Raw genomic sequence first — 5,305 nt, forward strand, 5'->3', positions numbered from 1 at the left:
ATAGGAGAAACTGGAGACCCCATAGCACACCCATGTTTCTGCCTATAATATTGCTCCCCATATGTGAAGTAGGTTGACTGCAGGCACAGTTTCAAGAGTTGACACAGTTGTTCTGTGGAAAGCGTGGTCCTGCTGCTCAGAGTGGTGTCTGATTTTAATTTTAAACTGACCACCTCTACTGCATCATCAACAGGAATGCACGTAAAGAGTGATGTGACATCAAAAGAGACCATTGTTTCATCAGTCTCCATGATGACATCCCTCACCTTATCCACAAAGTCCATGGTGTTCTGTATGTGGTGTTCTGAGCTGCCAACTAAAGGGATGAGTACAGACGCCAGATATTTGGAAACATTGTAAGTGACAGAGTTAATCATGCTAACAATTGGTCTTAAAGGTACACCTTGTTTGTGGATTTTAGGTAAACCATACAGACTAGGTGTGGCCTCCCCTGGGTACAGTCTGTGGTACAGAAAACGGTCAATAGCCTTGTCCTGCTCCAAAATTTTCAGGCAATCTATCAATTTCTTCTTGTAACCACTTCCTGGATCTCTTTTTAGAGGTTCACAAGGGGTTAAGTCACTAAGGAGTGTCATAACTTTCTCATGATAGTCTTTCTGGTTCAAAATCACTGTGCACCTTCCTTTGTCTGCTGGGAGAATGATGATGTTTTTGTCCTTGCTAAGAGTGGTGAGTGCATCCCTCTCCTCTCTACTGATGTTGGAAGGTGGTGGTTTGGCATTGCTGAGGCAGGATGAAACTTTGATTCTGAGCTGTTCTGCTTCAGCCTCTTTCATTTTGTTGTTGCAGATGGCTGACTCAGTAGCTGTGATCATCTCCACCAGAGGAATTCTACTTGGTGCAACCGCAAAGTTCAGTCCCCTGGCAAGAATCTCTGTCTCCGGCTGGGTGAGCTGTCTGTCAGATAAATTCTTCACCCACTTTTCTGTCTCCCTGACATGTAATTGACTACTGGAGTGCTGTCCTACACTGAATGTGTTGTTATTGGAATAGTGATGTTGTTGAGGAGTTATTAGTAAGTTAAACTTGTTTTGTTGTCGAGTCTTGGACTTGACATGCTGTGCTAATCGTGCCTGACCTGTACAGTCCAACACTTGCTGAAGTGTGGTCTGATCTAGACACATAGTTAGTTTCTGTTTAATGTGCTCTTCTTTGGCCTTCAAGGCCTCAATAGTAAAATTGGTCTGTCTCACCCGTTCATTCAGCAGCTGTGTCTGTGCCTTCTGAAGGATCTTGCTTGCCCGGTGCCCGCTGACCGAAGATTTTAGTTCCAGGCTCTTGGGAATGATGCCACTTTGTCGACATCTGAGATCCAGTCCCCCGGCACAAACAGAGTAATGTTGTGTATGCTGTTCAGTGTCAGGAGGGCTGTGATCAGTCTTACATCGGGGAAACAAAACAGCCACTGGCCAAAAGGATGGCCCAGCACAGAAGATCAACATCATCAGGCCAGGACTCTGCGGTCTACACTCATCTCCAGGCCAGCGGTCACTCTTTCAGGGATGAAGATGTGCACATCCTGGATAGAGAGGAACGATGGTTTGATTGCTAGTATCACTCAGCCCTCTGTGAACAGTAAACAGCCATCAGTGTGCTCCATTGTTATGCTGATGGTCCTTCTTGAGCATGTGATCAGCTGGTTTTGGTTGTCAGCAGCAAAACTGGTTGATCCACCCTGAGACGGTGCTATTTAAGAGACTGAGCTGAATACAGCTCCTCAGACTGAGGAAGTCTCTCGGATGAGGCTGCTCTTGGCAGGGAACAGTTCATACAATGATTAGATCATTACAAAATATACAAAAATAACTTCTTAGGGTTTTATATTTAAAACAAAAGCCAGTAGTAAGTCTGAAGCGTTTAAAGGATCATTTAAGATAATCACATTGACATTTGAAGAGTGGAATAAATCAGAAGCCTACAAAACGACATTGCACTTGTATATTGTAGATATCGGTTTAACAACAGTATTTTTTTTCTTTCTTTGTTGTGATGTGTACAGATTCCAGAAAAGGGGAACGCCCCTATCCTGAAGTGGTTTTGAGCAAAGGTTAAGGGGAAATGGGGTGGTTCGATAATATTAAACACAACTGACTTGACTGGACTGGACTGGACTTATAGTTTAATTGGGCTAATAAAAGGTTTCATGAACAAAGTATTTTAACCACATTTTTCTCGTTCTCTCTCTCTTTTATTTTTCCTCTTTCTCTCTTTTCCTTCCTTGCTCTTTCTTCCCTTCTCTAGCACAGACAGGTACCTGGATGGAAGATTAAATTCTTTTTTTCTCTCAGTGTTGTAGGTCAGTTGTTTTAAAACTTGTAAGGTTATATTGTACTTTGATGTTGTGCGCAAGCGATTTAATGAAGTTACTTCCACAGGGAGGCTGGCGTGGGGAGTGCTTATTGCAGGGTGGTGTTGTGTATGTTTTAACTTTACTAATTGTAGGTAGACCTGTGGACTGCAAAGGCTTTGAAGGATGGAAGAAGAGACGAGAGAACACAGGTATCCCTGGAGAAGTCCAGTAGGTTCCTCATTTCAGTTTCAAGTGTATAGACGAATGTAAGAATAGCATTTTATTTCAGTTTTACAAGTTCTGTTTTATTATAACATTACAGTGTAAGAGTTCACACTAGCAGTAGCAATAATAACCATCAGGGTGTCCCATAATTAAGAAACAGGTTTTACTCACTAGGAAGTAACCACAGTCATTTTTCCAGGCCCACAAAGGGGTCATGGATCCCACAGTTAAATAATCAAAAGGCCATGCAGGGTGTTTAACAATTCGTAAGCTTTGGTGTCCAGCTTTTCTCATCAGGAGGGAGAATCTCTGACCGAGGAGATTGACTACGAACCATCACACCGGACTGGGTCCTGCTGAAAAGAGGGACAGGACCCCACTAGGTGGTGGAGAGAACATCACACGCCATCAGTCTCCAGAATGAGAGTGACACCTGTTACGACCACAACCAGTGCGCCCCTGGAGAGGAGCGGAATCGATCGCTGGACCTGGGGCTGATCTGCTGGAACATCACCTCCCCACTACACCTGGAGGAGGTGACAGGACCTTCGTGGGAGCTCATTCTTTGCCCCTTTGTTCTGGTTGGAAAAAGGCAGTAGCAAACGTTGGAGAAGGAGTCTCCGCTCTGCCTAAAGTCAGTCAGTCAGGTGGATCGGGTAAGGACGAAGATTACCAGCCCTGACCGTGAAGAACAGAAGACGCGTCAAACTGATTTTAGTTTTGTCCCAATACACACACGCCATTTAGAATGTTTAATCAGACTGATAAGGTTCTGAGGACTTTACATGAAGATATCTCCGCGGGCCGAATCCTGCCGAGCACCAAAGGACCCTTGTGGACGAACAAGGCCTCCCACCGCAAGCTCAAGAACTGAAGACCTGCTAGATAGTCCTGTTTAAATTGAGGGTGTTGGCTTTTCCTGTTTAATAGGAGTGTCTAGTCTTTCCTTTCAGTCATTCTGCAAAAAAAACAGAGAAGGGTCGTGGATTCAATTGGAAACTCTTAACTATTCAAAATTTTACTCCATTCAATTGGGCATGTCATCATTCTAAAATCCCACGAGGTATTTTAAAGGTGGTTTAAAAAGAGGTCAATTTTGGTATTAGGGTGGAGTTTTACTTATTTTAGTGTGGGACACTTATCTCTTACTAGGAGTGTTGTAGTTTTTTCATATTTTTATAAAGGTTTATGCACTTGGTATTTTTTTACAGGTTTTGAAGGGTTTGAACCAGGGGTCTGGTCCAGGACCCCTGGAGGGTTGCAGTAAGTTTGGTCATTTCCATATGGACAAATCCAAAAAGGGGTGATCTCCCATGAAATGGGGAGATCAAAAGAGGGAATGTTGAATTTCATATTTTTATACCTTTTTATATTTCCTATCAAGCATTCAAATGTCATGTTATACAAAGTGTGTGTGTGTCTTTCTTCCAGGGTTGCACTATATTTATAGAAAATGTTTGCTAATTCTAACTAGTTGACCTTTAAATAAAATCTCATATTAGCTAAGGATAATTTTACAAGTTCACATTTGATATATTACAAGCAATCAAATCATGCCAGATAGCAGACTGATTAGCATAAATAAAGCTAGAACATATTTCTTTAATTTACTTAATATAGTTTGATTAAATAAGATCCTTCAGGATCTCTCTTAATAATAACCATTAACATTTAATCATTGTTGAATACCGGGTCGGTTTAGCTGAGAGGACACAGGGTTAATTGTCACAGTAAGCTACAACAGCAAAAGTATAAAAAGGATCAAGTAAGAACACACAAACATGAGTTAGATAACAATTAATAGTTATTAATTATTCCTAGAATATTCCTAGAAATAAACAACTTTAACTCAAATCATTTAGTGTCACTAAGGTATAATCACGTTAAACAGCTAAAACGAACTATTTCAGTGAGCCAAAACTTCTTATCTGAAATGCAGATATTAACGTCCTTGAGGGGGCGGGCTAGAGTCGTAACCCTAGCAACAGAAGCTAAACCAATCAGAAAGCTAGCCTTCTCAAACTGTGATAAAAGGCCGGAAATAACACACACCCACCGAGAATTTCCGGGAGGCGCACACCGAGACGGTTCGTTCTTTAATGCTCCAAAATATATGCATATATTTTAATAATGTAATTGTTTGTCTCTGAATATCTGTAACCCATGTTTTGTCAAATAAATCTTTTATACCGAGGGCGACGTCTCAGCTGTTTTGAACACGACGTGGTAGCCAGCCACGACAATATACACATACATATACATATATATACATACATATATACATATATATACTGTATATATATATATACATATATACTGTATATACAAATATACATATATACTGTAAATACATATATACATATATACTGTAAATACATATATACATATATACTGTATATACATATATACATACATATATACATATATACATATACACTGTATATACATATATACATACATACATACTGTATATACATATACATATATACTGTATATACATATATAAATAAACATATATACTGTATATACATATATACATATATACATATACATATATACTGTATATACATATATATATATATATACATATACATATATACTGTATATACATATATATATACATATATACTGTATATACAAATATACATACATATATATTGTATATACATATATATACATACATATATACTGTATATACATATATACATATACATATATACATATATATACATATACATATATATACATATATACATATACATATATATA

The 5,305-nt window shown here is 39.1% G+C and overlaps 1 protein-coding gene across 1 annotated transcript in view; it reads right to left on the reverse strand.

Annotated features, from left to right (window-relative positions):
- Positions 1–5,305, reverse strand: part of spg11 (SPG11 vesicle trafficking associated, spatacsin) — a 413,741-nt gene that overhangs the window by 353,242 nt on the left and 55,194 nt on the right. The gene's annotated exons all lie outside the window — the stretch shown is intronic.

This window comes from Nematolebias whitei, chromosome 10 (genome assembly GCF_014905685.2).
Source record: "Nematolebias whitei isolate Nwh7 chromosome 10, NemWhi1, whole genome shotgun sequence".
NCBI lineage: Eukaryota > Metazoa > Chordata > Actinopteri > Cyprinodontiformes > Rivulidae > Nematolebias > Nematolebias whitei.